At 44.2% G+C, this 17,894-nt stretch overlaps 1 protein-coding gene across 4 annotated transcripts in view; it reads right to left on the reverse strand.

The window, feature by feature from the left end:
* Tiam2 (TIAM Rac1 associated GEF 2) overlaps window positions 1-17,894 on the reverse strand; it is a 204,525-nt gene that overhangs the window by 120,603 nt on the left and 66,028 nt on the right. For 3 of the 4 annotated variants that reach the window (XM_076926716.1, XM_076926718.1, XM_076926719.1), the window contains exon 2: window positions 17,463-17,552. The gene's annotated coding sequence lies outside the window, so the exon portion shown is untranslated. Of the gene's footprint in view, window positions 1-6,608; window positions 6,991-17,462; window positions 17,553-17,894 lie in introns of those variants that run through there. The other variant, XM_076926717.1, reaches the window with a different exon arrangement.

Raw genomic sequence — 17,894 nt, forward strand, 5'->3', positions numbered from 1 at the left:
CTGAGGGATGCCACAGAGGGCTCTACATGGGGCAAACAGTGATCCACATGGCTGCCATGTGCACCTGGACTGCCAAGGCAAGCAGAGGCAGACATATGCTAAGCCAGTGCCATGATTCAGGTGAGAGAGGTTAGGACTCGACAGAGGGGGAACTGAGGAGTGGGCAGACACTGGACACAGTGAGAGGAGAAGCCACAGGACCCTCCAAGGAGAGAAGTATGCAGTGAGAGATGCTATGGCAACTCTAAGGTTCTCAGTCTAAGTCACTGAGGGAAACGGCCTGGCAGAAGAGAATAGGCTAGGAGAAGATGCTGTGGTTTTAGTCTCAAATACCCACAAAGAGCTGGGTGTGGTGTTACACATCTGTAACCCCAGCACTCGTGAGGCTGAGGCAGGAGAATCAAGAGCTAGAGGTCAAGCCTGCAACACAGAGTGAGACACAATCTAAAATTTCAAATCCCCTCAAAGCTAGTAGATGAAAGTCTTAGTTCCCAGCTTGTGGCAGGCACATCTGGAAGGAGATGAAACTATGAAGAGACAGGGCCTTAGTGGGAGGGATACTGGGACCCTGAGCTCTTCCTCTCCTTCTTCTTCTCTGTTGCCACAAGGCAGGCCACTCTGTCCTATCAGGTTCTCTGTCGTGATGTACTTCCTGTCCCATCACAGGCCCCAAAACAACAGCCAAACAGACTGAAGCTGTTTTAAGTCATGAGCCACAAATACCCATCCTCCATGGCAGTCTATCTTCTCAGTATCTTGTCACAGCAGAAAGAAGCTCACATGAAAGATTGGGGATTCCATGCTAGCCATGCCAGGTTTGAGTATGTCCTCCGGACATGGATGTAACAGTGTTGAGCTGGGTAATTGGATATTTGAGTCTGCAGTCAAGCAAGGAAAGCTAGATGCACAAGGATGCCGCTCCTCCCTCTGAAGGAGGCACTTAAAAGCAGACTGCATGAGCTCGAGCTCCGTCTACACAGACAAAGAGAAGCCAAGGGGCTCCAACACTAAGGGGTCAGAGAAACAGGAAGAAGCCCAGGAAGGTAATGGAGCAGTGAGGTGAGTTGGGAGGGAATGAAGAAAAGTGTTCTGAAAGAAGAAGGATGTGTGTGTGTGTGGTGGGGAAGAGGAAGAGAGCAGAGCATAGAGGAGACAGAAGAGGGCATATGTCAGAGAACCAAAGTCAATGTTACATTTCTGAATGGTGCTATGGAACTCATTTATTTGTGTACTAACTGAAGGAATTAGAAACTTCAGTAAATACAGCCAGGAAGGTTGCTCAGTGGCTAAAGCACTTGCCACACTAGCGTGAGGGCCAGAGTTCAGATGCCCGCAACTCACATATATCTGGGTGGGTGTGGTAGCCTGCCTGTAATTCCAGTCTCAGTTGCTAGAGGCAGGATCCCTAGGGCCAGGTGGTAAGAAAGACAAGGCACATCGGTGAACTCTGGGTTTGATTGAGAGACCTAGCCTCGGATTCCAAGATGAAAAAGTGACTGAGGATAATTCCTAATATCAATTTCAGGCTTCTACACATACATATGCAGGCATACCCACACACATGAAAAGCATGTATGCACACACATACACACATGCAAAATGGAAAAAAATGAGAATTAAACCAATAACTAAATCAGACCTGGATCATGTTATTTAAAAAAAAAAACAATATTATTTAGGGAATAAGACTGGGGTTAGGAATAAAATTAGAATAATATATAAAACTATCAAGCACTCCTATTTCAAGGACAGGGGAGGGAACATTGGGTTTCACACACTTCGAAAGGTTAAAGGTTCTTTGTGAGCTAGACCAGAGCAGGGGGAAGGTGGAGAAAGTCCAACTGGAGTTCAGTTTGAGAATGAGGTCCATGAAGATGTGAACAGAGACGCACTTTTAACCATCACAGCATCCGAGCAGAGGCGTTGCATCCGAGCAGTTGGAATTAAAAGGAAGAAAAGATCCAGAGCGCCCTGGTGAAGAATGGAGCTCCACACCCTTTCCTACCTCTTTTACACCATGGCTCAGCTTTGTTTCCACTGCCTGTGCGGGCTTCCTGTTCACTCACCTGTCGGGTGCCTTTCCACCTGCTAGTGGTAGCCACGGAGAGGCTGAAAGCCAGTGTGTTCTCTCTCCAGGAGAGCTTTTTCCACCATTTTCCCTCTTATGGACTCTAGCATCAAACTTACCAGCCTGCCTCCTCCCTTCCTGCTCCATCCTGGAAACCCTTCTCCAACGTGAGTGTAAGCCTGTGTACCATGCCCAGCACACAAGCTAAATGTGAACTATTCCCTGGGATTGACCTAAAGATACCCAGGATTGCCCAGCCTCCATCGAAGCCCTGAGAACTCCATGCATCATCTCCCTTGGATGCCATCTCTAGCAAGAGCCACATCCCGGCTGGAGTGTAAGTGGTAACCTGGTCCAGCACTTCATAGGTAAACTTTGTCTGTCTCTGAGTGACTTGTGACACTTCAGACCATCACTGTTTGTTGGTCCTTGCCATAATGCATCTGCCAGGGCAAGGACTAACCAAAACCTAAGCAGACTCTATCAGAATGACACCACAGAGCAGGGCAGAGATCAGTCATGTAGCTACAAACTAAGGACACCAAGAGCTAGTGGCCTCCACCAGATGCTAAAATAGTCAAGGAAGTCTTCTTCCCAGTATCTCAGAAGGAATATGGCCCTGCTGTACTGTAATTTCAGACTTCTAGTCTCCAGAGTTTATAAGGGATCAAGAGGCCCAAAGCCTTAAATTCACCCTGGAGAAACCCAAGTAACATCCTAATGTTGGCTCACACAGCAGGGGACTCTTCCAAATAAAACTTGACAATTTTGTCCCCTCCAAAATTCATGTTGAAATCTCACTCTCCAATATCAGGTATTGCGGGAAGTGGGACCTAGAAATGACATCACTCAGGTCCGAGCCTCTCTTCCTGGATTGTCCAAATTCCCAAAGATGTGAGGGTTTTCTTACTACAGCAAAACTGAATCTGTCCATGTGAGACTAACCTGCTGCACAGTAAGTCTGCCTACGGCCTGTCTCCTTGTGTCATGCTCTTAGATTTCACAGACTTAAAAACCGTGAGCAAAAGCAAATCTGTGTTCTTTATGGATCGAGGGGGGAGTAAAAATGTAGCAATGCAAAGAAAAGTCCCACCTCTTAATTAAAGACCAAGAGGGGATAGACTGGTACAAGGATGCCAATTGCAAGTGCTTTATCAAGGAGCTAGAAGTTCTCTATAGCAACAATACAAAGATGGGGGGCCATGGCTTACGTGGAGCTTTGAACTGTGTTAAAGAATAACAAGGCAATAATCCTTCCTCTACATAGATGTTTAAATCTGTCTGAGCTGCCGGGCGGTGGTGGCGCACGCCTTTAATCCCAGCACTTGGGAGGCAGAGGCAGGCGGATTTCTGAGTTTGAGGCCAGCCTGGTCTACCAAGTGAGTTCCAGGACAGCTAGGGCTACACAGAGAAACCCAGTCTCGAAAAACCAAAAAATAAAATAATATAAAAAATAATTCTGTCTGAGCTGATAAGATCTGTGAAGAGATGAAAAGAGAAGAATAAAGGCAGAGGTGGATGTATATATGCATGTGAAATATGTACGTGTGCATACATACATGTACATACAGGTCTTTATTAACTTAATAATGGTATACAGACACAGATATATACCAAAGTATTCCCGATTTTTAAATAGTGCGAGAATAGAATTAACAAAATATCTGGACACTCATCCCAGCTTGGCTACTGGATGCCCTAACTCCTTTCAGATCTCTGGACTAATAACTGTTTCTGTCATTTTGGATACACCACTTCGGTGCTGTGGATTTTCAGTGATCCAATTTATAAAACTAAGATTCATTTTCAGCTCTCTGTTTCCACAGATATGGACTATAAAGAACTGGGGGAGACAGGCTCTAGTCAACACTAACTTCGTCCACACCTTTAATCCTGGCACTCCAGGCCAGCCTGGTCTACAAAGTAAATTCCAGAATAGCCAGGGCTACATAGAAAGAAACTGTCTCAAAAAACAAAAAACAAATGAAACAAATGAAACAAGATCCAGAAAGAGAAAGGGAGGGGGAGGCTGAGAGGAATAACATAAAACAGATTTTGAGACACAGTTGAATCTTCCCAACAATTGTTAGCTTTTAAGTTGTTATGTTTTAAGTAGGGCTGAGAAGCTAGGTGTGTGTGTGTGTGTGCATGTGTGTGCACATGCGTGCGTGCGTGTGTGCGTGTGCGTGTATGTGTGTGCATGTGTGTGTGCATGTGTGTGTGCATGCGTGTGTGCGTGTATGTGTGTGTGCATGTGTGTGTGCATGCGTGTGTGCATGCGTGTGTGCGTGTGTGTGTGTGTGTGTGTATGTGTGTGTGTGTGTGTGTGTATGTGTGTGTGTGTGTGCGTGTATGTGTGTGTGCATGTGTGTGTGCATGTGTGTGTGCGTGCGTGTGTGCGTGCGTGTGTGTGTGCGTGTGTGTGTGTGTGTGTGTGTGAACAGTAGAGCACTTAACTGCTATGCCAGAGACCCTCCTGGATTCTAACGTCAGAACTACAATAAAATAAAATAAAATAAAATAATATAATATAAAACCAAGACAGAATTATCGGGGCTCTATAGCTCACTAAACAAGACTGGGTAATAAAAAGATAAGCCACCACTGCTATTAAAATCCAATTATTAGCTCCATGTATTCCATATCCTTACTACTTTTATTTTCTTCAATAGCAATGATTTCTTTCAATCGTTTCTATCCAAAGCCTCTACCTTTCTCACAAAGCCATCACTTTCTTGGCCTGCATCTAAGACACTCTTAACTCCAATGGAGAAAAATGTTATTTCTTAAAAAAAAAATATGTCCAAAATGACATTGGCTCTGAGTGTCTGTGAACGGAAAATAATTTTCTCTAAGACATCTAGCGACTGAGACACAAGATCACACTAACTCCAGTTCTTTTCACCATGTAAGTGACTTTTACAGAGCAGAGCAAACCTGGAGGTCTGCCCAGATCTGGGAAAGTGCCTGGGTTTCTTAAGGAATGATTCAGAGCTCATTCAGCCGTTCCACACTTATGTCTCAAAGGAGCTTCAGAGACCTTGTACTAACTGCAGAGTAAGTACAGACTCAGTCCATCAAGAAGCATCTTCTGTCCGACCGAGTGAGTGTGAGTGGGGTCACGAAGTGGCAATCTCGTCCCAAGAACCCTGGGCCTCCCCCTTGACTATTCCCCCCCAAGCATGGCCTGAGAAGGCTTTGCATGGTTTTATCTGAATGTATTCCTAACACCACCTAACACACTATTCTGGTGTCATGGACCTGAGTCACTGGGTTCTGTATCAGCCTACGAACACAAGAAAACCAAAGCCAGTGCCAACTGTCCAGCTCAGCAGAGAAAGGAGCCGAGAATTCCCACTCTGAGCTGTCCCCTCTCGGCCTGAGCAACATTTCTGAAATTAAAAGGAATCAACAATGCGACCCGTTATTCTGTGGGTAGAACTGACCTGAACTTCACCCCAACTCCTCCACCCTCCCAAAGACATTTCTATAAAGGACAGGATGGACTAAGGGTGCCCACCACACCCATGGGGAGACATCCTTCTACAGCTACAAATGAACTTTCACTGCACAACCCCAGTTGCCATAGTTATCTTTATAGTGAAAGGAAACAGATTGTCAGAATCCCTATCCCTGACTTAAGGCCACAGTAAAAAGCTAAAACACACCAGGAAACACTCCACCAGCCATGCAGACTATCCCATACTCTCCAGATAGCCTATAAATACACTTCCAAGTTATGACTTCAAAAGACCTTCCTATTTTCGCTCTCTCCACCCACCAATTTTCTGAGAATTACATGCTGAGCCAAATGAATGGCCGACCAAGCAAGAGGAACCCAGGCTAGGGTTTCTCTCTCTCTCTCCCCGCTGTCGCTGTCGGCACACGCCCTCAACAGGGACAGCGAGTGCTTGGAGTTCAGGCTCTAATGAATGGTCACCACCCAGATCCCTCGCTCTGCTTAAACGGAGGGCCTCTTACCCAGAACTACAACGATTCTCCCCATCCTGCCTTCCCAAAAACTCAAGACAAGCCTAAGGACAAATATAATACTAAACAGTGAACAGCAAATTAGAAGTTAGAAAATAAACTCTTACTCGGCTAAAAACTGCATTTGGTGCAATCACCGGGAAACAACAAAAATACAATCTCAGTCACATCTCAGTTTCCTATTCCACCCTGAAAGAAATTGACTGGAAAGGTATGCAACAGTCACCCACATTTTAACAAGATGAGACTGAGACATGGCACTTTCTTCGGGTAGCTTGGGGGGGGAAAAACTCAGTCCATACAAATCAGCCTGGAGAATTTTCAATTCATAAAATATTCTAAGGCAATAGTAACACATCACCCCGAGGCGTCTGAACTATGCACATATGCACTAAACTTTGAGATAATAATTCCATTCTGTTCAGTAACTCACGTTGAGGATAAACTAACGTGGGAGAAAGCCCCGAGGACACGCTGCCCAGGAAATGTATCTTCCCGGATAAATTAAGTCTCAACTCACAAGGATAGACAAACATTTTTATAACCTTACCTTGGACAGAACGGCGGCTGTGGCCAGTTGTTCTCGGGAACTTTCGGTTAACAAAGGTTCACCCAGCTAGAAGCTACTCTGTCTTCCCTCTGCCCTGCTGAGCCAGGAAACGGTGTCTAACACTTCGACTGCTCAGCCGTTGAGAGCTAAAAACGGATCCTGTGCAATGCTGGATATATTTCTGTCTGCTTGTTACACACCCTCATCATGTTCAATTTTTTCCATTGATGGAACGCTATGAGGCAGACTTAACCAGAAAGCGGTTTTTCCGTGGGCTGCCTGGAGTGATTACCCAGGACAGCCTGCCACCATGCATGCCTCAGAGACACCGGGCTGCCCATGACTAGGCTTTTGTTGGGCCAGCAATCCACCATGACCACCGAAGTTCCATAGGAGCCTGCCTCCGAGGGTTACAAAATAAAGCCCTACTCACCAGGGCTGCACTGGCATCTTTTATAAAGGCCCGTAGCACTGAGAATACACACCTACCATCCTTGTGTTTGGGGAAGCAGTCAAAACCACAGATGGAATGCTATGGTCAGAAAAACTGCCTTCAGAGCGGCCCCTGGAAATGCTGCTGTGATTTGCAGACTATCGGCTATATCCTCACTCTGTGTTCCTTGTTGGAATCGGGCTCCCCACCCCCCAGCCCCCAGCCCTCCTGCTTAAGTTAGCACAGCAACAGAGTCTTACACTCAAAGTCCTTGGAAACTAAGTGCAGAGCCATTTTATCAAGAGTATGCATTACATTACTGTAAATTAAGTTTATACAACAGAGGCAGAGTATTTTGAAGTGTCACTGTAACCATTGATGAAAGATGTTAAATATAAAAATATACGAAATTTTTCAGTCATTGTTTTTGGATTTATTTATTTACTATGGATACAGTGTTCTGCCTGCATGTTTGCCTACACACCAGAAGAAGACATCAGATCCCATTACAGATGGTTGTGAGCCATGTGGTTGCTGGGAATTGAACTCAGGATCTCTGGAAGAGCAGCCAGTGCTCTTAACCTCTGAGCCATCTCTTTCCAGCCCCCAGGTCATTTTTATACTAGAGTTTTGTTATTGTTGTTGTGCGATATGTAGAGTCAAATTACATTTCTGTTGTAGTGCTTAAATTTCTAGGGTTATATTCCACAGAAAAACCAAAAGTCATATACATTCAGATGTGTGTATTCTAAGAATACAGGCACATAACCCATCTTGAACATGTGGCAAGAATTCTTATTCTAGAAACGTGGGATGAGGGCCCTTAAGATAAGGGTTCAGTGAATTAAATTTCTTGCTGGTGCAAACATCCATGAACCCTAGAACCCACATAAAATGGCCAGATACAGTGGGGTACATCTGTAATCCTGGTATTTCTACATTGAGACAGGAGGAAATCCCCAGAAAGCTTTTAGGCCAGCTAGACTGCGGTACCCAGCACCTACCTCAGCAAGGTAGAATTGTGAACTGACACCCATATCTGTCACCGACCACGCATGCACTGTGGCATATGTGGATATACAAACCATTTTTTAAAAAGTGAACAGAGCTAAATATGCACTTGGTGAATTATTAAGGCCCAGATTCTACTACAGTTAGATAAACTTCTAATTCCCTATTTGGATTTTAAGATGTACCTTATTGACATGTATACATTCACACATACAAACCCACGCTGAGAACAATATTTTATATAGCAGAACACACTGTTGAGATGCTTCATAACTTCAAAAAAAATTGAGATAAAAATTGCAGAAAGGCATCAGTCTAACATTTCCAAAGCAAATAGAACTGCCACAAAAAAAATATTTTTAAATTAACACAGAGCCGAAAACTTTTAATACTGATGGAGTGGATCTAAAAGTCACTCAACTCAGCCCCCACCCAGTATAGATTTAAACACAGATGTCATTACCTAACATGGTGACCCATGCCTGTGTGTCCCCAGCATCTGGGAGGCTGAGGTAAAAAAAAAAAAAAAATGTTGTCAGAAGTTGAAGGGTAGCCTGGGCTACAGAGTGTGATTCTGTCCCAAAGATAACTGGTAGATAGCAGAGGTCAAAATGAATGTATAAGGTGACAGAATTGGTCAGTACAAGGCGTCTGAGCAAAGACACACCCCCAAGTAACCACAGCCTCTGGCTGAGTAAGAAGGTTGCCATGGAAGCCAAGTCACAGAACACAAAACTTGGGAATTCCCCAAATATGTATTTTTGAAAGGCTCTAGGTAAATACCAAAGGACTAAGAATACTGCCAACTCACTGCCTCCCACCCCCTTAAACCTAGCAGTATCTCCACTGTTACTTTAAAAAAAAAAAAAAAAAGAGCAGGTCTGAGGTGGGGGTGGCTTAGTGGACAAAGGGTGTACACGGCGGGACCTGAGTTCCATCCCTGGTACCTACATAAAAGCTGGGTGTACCCAGGCTGGAACCCAGGGCTGGAAAGAGGGGAGATGGGTGGATCTGAGGGTCCACTGGATAGCCAGTCTAGCCAAAATGAGAATCTCTAAGTTCACTGAGAGACTCTGTCTCAAAGTGATAGGAAAGATAGCCAAAAGTCAGTGTCTGGCCTCCAGACTGGCACACACAGATGCGTGCACGTGCATATACCACACGCATTCACAAAAAACAAAACAGACAAATAGCATATATACATAAATAAATCTAGAGTGGGGGGGGGCGGGATAAAAAGTGTTTAATGTAACTCTGACACTGGAGAAGACTCCTAGATACACACAGAAAAATTCTGCCAGAAGGTAGAAACCCAGAAGCAGCCGAGGAAACACCCTGTCCGCACAATTTTACCTGTGTGGAATCACGTGGACAGCCATAGATTGTTCCTGCTTCTAGATTTGAAGGTAATTCTGATCTCATGATACATTTTGTAAGTAGATCCCCTTTATATCAGAACAAGCGATGGTAACAAATCCCTGCTATAGTCTGATGTTTCAAGGGGACTTGCGATCACTGTTGAAGTTACCTTAGTAACCTCAGCACGTACCAGGTCAGTGGGGTTTTGAGTGACATAAGATAGTTTTTCAAGCTCCTTAGACAAGGAAGATTCAGTAAAATGCTCTCAGTTGAGATCTCCATCTCAAAATTCCAAAACTCAGAATATTTTTAAATCGGAAAGCCGGGCTTCATCTTTTTACGGCTCCATTACAAGATGGTGGAACAGGGCATATGTGTTAACAGGCATCTGAAATTAAACTCCTTGGCAAAGATCCCCCGAGAAACATATAAATTGCTGCTTGGGAAGTATTCACTTCAGAAGCATATAATGTAAAAAAAAGTATATAGTTAACAGCAAATACCATAGAAATGCTAACAATCATAGAATTTAAATGGCAAGTTGATGGGGTGCTCACTATATAGTCTTTTGGATGACGTTATATTCAGAAAAACTGCAAAATTTTCTTAATAAAAGGAGGGAATAAATGGCATGTGTGTTCACATGTGTCAATCCATGGAAAACACTGTTTTTTACTCAAATGCCTCGTCAAGACTAAACAAAACGTGTCCTCTGACTGTGACTAGTCTACATAGTGGGAACACACATGTTTACAAAGGCATGCTCGTGAGGGTTTCAGCCTTTATTGGAGAAGAGATGGAAGGGGTAAACTCATGAAACGATGTAGAAATTCCTCTAGAATAAATTGAAATCTGGAATTTATTTATTCCTCTAGAATAAATTGAAATCATGGGAGAGTGGATAGGAAGGACAGAAAGCCAGTTGATGGAGAGGCCAGCCACGAACCACGGCCATAGCAGTTGTAAGCCCTCAGATACTGTGGCAAGCTGCGGGTGCCTACACAGGGTCTGTAGGAGACTGGGCCTATCAACAGTCGGCCACAGATAAGAGGATCATGGGAAACAGACTGTTCGGGGAGCTATTGGCAACGGAGAGTTGGAAGAGGAAATCACTGTGCTCAGTGATGTAGCCACTGCCGATACCCATGCTCTAACGGACAGCTCCACAGCCACGCCTATACAGACTGCCCCCTGAGTAACCTCAGTGGGTCACAGAGCAAAAGCAAAGTCACAGTAAAAAGACATCAGAGTTGAATCTAGACATGGTAGGAAAAGGGGTGTAGGTGAGGATAAGAGAGGGTACTGGTAAGAGTGCAACCAGAATATATTACAGACAAGGGTGAAATTGTCAAATTATCTTTTTTTTTTTTTTTTTAACATTGAGCACTTGGTGATAAGTGTTTCTTAGCATGCAGAAGGCACTGGATTTGATATTCAGCCATGTATAAAAATCAAAATAAGTTATACAAACACATATACACTATTATCATATAAGTAACAATAAAAAATTAAATTATGATGAGTATAATGAAAATATCTCAGCTCCCAGGTCAGGGACTCACTTGATTAATATCAATACCCTCTGAACTCTATTTGCTTCATCATAAAATGGGGTGGGTAACAGCAACACTCACCACAAATGAGACCAAAAATAGATGTATTTTTAAAGGCCAAGAAAATCTAAAATTAATTTTCTTTTCCAATTTTGGTGACGAAATGTACAGCCTCCCACATGCTAAGTGCTCATACACTGAACCCCCTCCTTCAGTGTCAAAATGCAGCCTTATAAGGTAATATGATCTAATATCAATAACCTTAGAATCCAAGAAACTCAATCCTGTATCAGCCCCGCTTGGAAGGTTACACACAACAATTACTGAAAACTCGGCTCAGCGGAAGCATTCCTTACCACTGACTGATAATCAGCATAAATTAATTAAATTTAATTAAATTTATGTTAAATTTAAATTTAACATAAATGAGTTAAATAAATGAAAACCTAACAACAATAAACAAGAGTTAAAAGTAGTATTAACTGCCTTGATCCAAACAAGATTCCCAAAGACTAATTCCTCACATGCATAAACATCCATTTCTTAGATACAGTCATACCAAGGGGGAAAAAAAACGGTTCTGGACACTTCTTGCACAGAAGGTCATTTCCTGTGAAGTCCTTCAGATCACACGGGCTGAACCAACAGGGAACTGAGATGAGCACCTGTAGACCTACCGCATGCAAGAACCCAAAGGGTTTCAGAAATATTGCCTGGGAAGGTAAGTTTTCTCCCCAGCAGACCTAAAAGAATCTAAATATACCAAGCTGCACCAAACACCAAGTCTTCAAACCAGCACAGAGACTAGAGAGAACGGAGTGTTAGCAGCTTTCTTGCCCAAAGATTTGCATCCCAGATAAGATGCTGAAAACCCACACAAATACACAACAGACACGTTTTGTTTGCACCTCAGTTGTGGTACCCAGGAAGCAAACCAACTCACCCAGGGTCAAAGCATTACAGTCCCTCTGGCCTGTCTTCCAACACTGCACTGTGATTGTATACAAATGCCTTAATTCCTCCGAGCCTATCTCCCAGTCTGTAAAGTGGGGACACCACCTCTTGCCTCCAATGGTTTCTGTAAGCATCACTTACAACATTAAATGTAAATCATTTAGCCCAAGGTCTGCCTACAAATGTAAATTGGAAGCTGGAGAGATAGCCCAGTGGTTAAGAGCTGTAGGTGCTCTTTCAGAGAACCCATATTTGATTCCCCAGACACAGCGTGGCTCACAATTGTCTGTAACTGCAGTCCCAGGGCATCTAAAACCTTCTTCTGGTCTCTGTAGGCATTTCATACACACAGTATGCACACACAAATGCAGGCAAAACACTCACACCCATTAAAAAAAAAAAAAACATTAAAATGAATGTAAATCACATATAGCTGAGATCTAGTTAAGATCATTTCTTACCAGAAAGACCGTTGCTTTAAAAATTCCTGGCATGCAGTGAATGCCCAAAAAATATACTCATGAATGCATGATTAGGGGATAAATGAGCTACAGAGGGAGTCTATGGTGGAGTAGAAGTAAAGATGAAAATGCTCTCAGTCTTTCTGCCAGAAACAGCTTGATCCCTGTTGTGAGAAGGGCAAGCTCAGGAAAGTAGAAGCAGGCAGTCCTATGACCCTCAACCACATTACTCAACAGGAACACACCCAGAGGAACGTCAGGCAGCACCTGAGGGAGATACCTAAGCATCCATGTTTACAGAACTTTTCCCATAGCCAAGCTATGCAAGGAGATTAGGAGTCTAGCAACAGACAAAAAGATCAAAGAAAACCTGGTATCTGCAGGCAGAGGGCTTTTGTCCGGCTTTAAGAATGAAATCAAGTCATTTGCAGGAACATGGACAGAACTAGTGATCACCATGTCAAGTGAAATAAGCCCAGACTTCAAAAGACAAAGCATCACATGCTTTCTCGTATGTGTAACTGAGACATTTAAAAAAAAAAAAAAAAAGCCATAAAAATAGAAAGCAGGCTTTCTGTGAAGAGAAAGTGTCCACCAGGAGGAGAGGGGGTAGAAGATAGTTATAAATGATCAAAAGATCCAATGTACACATGAAAATACCTTCAAGAAATCCATTATTTTTTACAGTGAATATATGCAAATGAATGTGTATATATGCAAATATATGTAAATAAAACCACCCCGCTTGTGATCCATGTCCATCAAATAAAAGTGTCAGGAATTTCTGCCTGTAGTTCCCCAGTCAGCCTCAGCCTCAGGGATTCCTCACCATCAGGGCTGCTCTGCAAGGGAACCACACTGCCTCTAGGCACAGGTTCCTGCCTGGCTCTGAGGAGGCCCTAGAGGTGACAGGGGACACACTGCATAAGCCCCCAAAACTGCTGCTATATATATTAAGTGAGAAATACATTTTTAACTTTTAAAGCAAAGTAGAAACAAGTTCGAAGTCTCTTGAGTCAAAGAAAACTTAAATGATGTGCCACTTTAAAACCAGACGGAGAAAATCTAAATCTCAAAACAGAAGCTTTCTGAATGTTTAAAGGATCTCAGATGTGTAGAAGAAGAAAAAGAAAAAGAAAAAGAAAAAAGCCTTAAGGAGCTGATCATTATGGAAATGAGGTTTATATCATGAATACTCATAAGATTCAAATGTTGTCTTATTTACAAGTTTAAGTGTTATCTTGCATCACATAACAAGCAAACCTACATGTTTCTTTTTTAAAACCTCCGTGTGCATGTGCAGGTGTGCGTGCGTGTGCATGCACAAACCACAGCACACACTGTGGAAATCAGAAGACAACTTGTTAAAGTGGTTCTCTTCTACAGTGTAAGCCTTGGGAGATAGACTCAGGTATTCAGACTGGCACCTTTACCCACTGAGCCATCTTGCTGCCCCAGACCGTATTAATTTAACAACTAGTTACTTTTCTAAGAATAAGCAAGGCCAGGGTGGTGGCTGTTTCCCCCATTTTCCTCACAGATGTTGATACTCCCCCTTTCCTGCCCTCCTGAGTTACCTCATTAGTCAGGGCTTTCATTGGAGCACAGTGTGTCCACATATGATTGGCCGGGAATTTAGACGCTTGAGATCAGCTCAAACATTGTATATAAGTTTATGAGCTGGACAATAAACTCAGATCTGCACCCTGATTCTGGTCTCTGGAGTCGGATTTTCTGGGATATGTTTCTTCTCGGTCTCCACTCCCCATCCTCTGTCCTGTTCCCACACTATTCAGCCATAGCATAGATGCAGAGGACCTATGTCAGACCCCTGTGTTTTCCCTACCTGTGTTCCCATGAGTCCTAGTCACTTGATTATGGCCTTGCTCTCATGGTGAGTCCCTGGTCCCTCTGGTTCCTCCCATCCTCCCCTCTACAACTCTGCAGAATTTCCCCACACTCTGCCTACTGTTTGGTCCTGGGACTCTGCGTCTGCTGCCATCAATGGCAGGATGAAATCTCTCTGGTCTCTTTGATGGGCTTAAGGGAGGATGTATGAATTTCCTTGGGAAGGAGAAATAGATTTTTACAGGTGGACTAGGGAGGGGGGCAAGTAGAGTTGAGTACAGAAGGGATTAGGTAGCAGGAGAAGGAAGGGAGAAAAGACTGGAATTGGGGGACATTTCAGGGGCAAGGTGGAAGCCTAGTGTGATGGAAACTCCATAGAATCTACAAGAGTAACCCTAGCAAAGACAGCTAGCAATAAAGAACATGGAGGCTGAACCAGCTGTAACCAGCCAGGGCCTCAAGTAGAGGGACTGGGACACCAACCCAGCCACAAAACCTTCAACCTACAGTTGAGTGTCCTAGGACCGGAGTCTAGCAGACAGCATAGTAGGTTCTTTAGATTAAAGTGACACTGCCCGGGCTACAAAGTTCCTACTGAGTGCAAGCCAGAGTCGGTGAACCTGATTTTGTGAGGAGATAAGCAAGGTGACCTACAAAGCTCAACCTTCCTTTTAATTAAAGCCCCTCTTCCACGGCCTGCACAGATGGGCTGTTCTCTTTTGTTTCAATGTGTTGAGCCGAGGGTGCCTCTTAGCATACTCTACTGTTAAAAATAAAATAAAAACAGCTGAGCTGAGAATACCTTCCAGTGGGCCAAGCATTCTAAAACTCCTCCTAATTAATGTGTCTCTTTTCACGACCTGCTGGCTCACAATCTACTCCCCTTGTCCTAACCTACTGCCTCACAACTGAAGTCACTGGCCCTGAAGGTCCCTGACCCACGGTGCATTCCCTCCAGGTCTGCCTCAATGCACAAGCCAGAAGCATGCCCGCCTGTCAAATAAAACAAAGACGCAAACAAGGACTGTTCTTCCTAGAGCTCAGGAGGTCCTAAGCAGATTCCTGAGACTTCAGTCCAATTTTAGCTTCTGGCGAGGGCTCTCTCCAGGTAGAATTGGGATCCACTAAATAAGCTAGTCCTGGGGTTCACACACACATGGAAATCTAACACACACACCCATTCCGTCAAGCTGTGGGATTTTTTTAAGGAAAAGAAAAGAGCAAGCTAGCCAAACTCTCTTGGGGTAAGTTTGTTTTAAAACCCAGCAGGTGACTAAATAGCTATAAATGGAAGTGTCCTGGGTGTGGATAGGGCTCAGGGAGTAAAGCGCTTGCCCAAAAGTGAAAGGATCAGAGTTCAGATCCCGGTACCTACATAAAAACCAGGAAGGTGAAGCAGCTGCCTGTAATCCTACAACACAGAGCTAGGATCTCTAGAGTAAGCTGGCTAGCTTGACGAGCCAAATCTTGTCACTCTAGATTCAAGTGAAAGACCCTGCCTCTGTATATACGGCATAGAATGACCAAGGAAGATGGTGGATATCAACCCTCAGGTATCCATCTACATGTACGCGCGCACACACACACACACACACACACACACACACACACACACACACACAGTGTTTCCCTAGAAACCCCAGCCTGACATAGACCTTGCCAGCCAGTGTGAGAACCCATTCCCACCAGAGTAGAGTCCAGAAAATTGCACCTTGAAGAATGAGTTCATGGCTTACTTAGGGAGCATATGTGAGGGATTACTCATGGAAACACAGATGACACTCCCCCACCAAAAGCAGCAATACCACCCAAAAATCTGGCGACAGGATAGATGGTGACTTATTCAGAGTTAAATCGATGGCATCCCCTAGTTTCAATTGATCTTCCACTGGCTGCAAAACCTATTATTTCCAGAGTTCGTATGACTCCAGAGTCATATGAAATTAGGACAGAATTCCATACAAACGGCCAGGAGGTACAGGGTTATGGGGATGACTGGAGTCGCAGGTGAAAGATCAGTGACCCTTCTCAACCCCACCCCTTCTGTAAGAGAAGGTCAACAGTCAATAAAGCTGGGCTCAGGGGGTCTTTGTAACACAGTTGTTCTGATGAGAATGAGAGCTACTGTGTTCAGAGGACAGCCTTCCACAGCACAGTTCAACCCCCAGAGTTTGTGTGAAGAAAAAATAATCAGGTGTGGCATAGCCTAAAATCCCAGAGCTGGATCCCAGAGGTGAAAACATGTTGGTCTCTTGAACTCATTTGCCATTGAGCCTAGCTAAATCAGCAAGCCAGGCCACATGCACATGCACACGCACACATACACACACACACACACACACACACACACGAATGCCTATTATGCACCATGCAGAAATATAGACTCTAGAACCAAGCAGCAACTGGACAGAATCTCTACCTCCAATGAAGAGAACAAGTTGATACACAAATACATGAATGAATGAACACCCATCAGAGAGGGACCAGAACTCAACAGAAAATTAATTAAAATAGGGTGACAGAACTGGAGCTTCGAGATCATCGGATTGGGTGATTTCTGGACCCTCAGAGGTAGATCCAGGAGCTGAGAGCTAATTTTGTACAATGCAGTCAACCAGGGAAATCAGGCAAGGACTGCTGGAAGTTTGTTTTGCGAGCATCAGTCTGCAAAGCATCATGGGCTGCAGACCCTCCCAGCTTCCCAGCAGCCTCTTTCCGAAACACTGACTTAAGTGCCAGCCCCTTCAGCAACATGTCTACTGGGAAAGATGAGGAGGGCACACTGGACCCCTAAACGGCACAATGGGAGTCTTATCAAACCTGGTTATGGCCAGAGCTTAGGGCTTACCTGACCCTACAACTCCAGGCAGAAACTGTACTTTCTAGATGCTCTCAGGTGTGGGGGTGGGGTCCTACTTACTATGACGTTTGAACCTGTGCCAATCAGCATCTAACATCTAAGACATGGCTCATAGGCTCCATCTCCTCCAGCTAGAGTCCCAGAGAGGAACTGGCCAGATTTCCACATGAACAGATCATCCAGCCAAGTGCCTTCGTGATAATTTACTCAGACTGGAGCCCATGCCTGCCAGATCCTCTGTATCCGAACTAAGGAATCCACTGCCCTTCCCCCAATCACCATACCCTCCACAGCCGCACAGGAATGTGGTCATTCAGCAAGGAGACCAGACTGACAAACTTTCATAGCCTGTGAGACACAGTGTCTCAAACTTACCCTTAAGTAGGGAGCCGTGTGTAGATAACACTTAGTCATTCATTCATCCACCGGGAGCTGGCTGAGGAGGTATCTGTCAATCACTCAGCCCTGCCAAATGACATCAAAGAGACAGAAGTAGTGAGAAACAGTTTTTCACAATTTGAGTTTTGTGGTTAAAAGTCAACATCTCAGCATTATGCTATATCACAGACTTGGTAGGAAGAAAAGAATATCTGTAAAGAAATGTGTGCAGGGTCAAATAATTAAAAAGAAAATCCAAGGGTCTTCCCCAATCCTAACTGGAGAGGGAGGTTTATTGTTCCATTCCTTAACTTCATATTGATGAAAGGGACCCAGTAAGCATGGACAGATATAGGGAAAGGATGAAGAGAAGACGATGGGTAAACAGGAGAGGGAGGGGAAAAGGAGGCATAAATGGGTAGGTAGGTA

This window comes from Arvicanthis niloticus, chromosome 28, assembly GCF_011762505.2.
Source record: "Arvicanthis niloticus isolate mArvNil1 chromosome 28, mArvNil1.pat.X, whole genome shotgun sequence".
Taxonomy (NCBI): Eukaryota; Metazoa; Chordata; class Mammalia; order Rodentia; family Muridae; genus Arvicanthis; species Arvicanthis niloticus.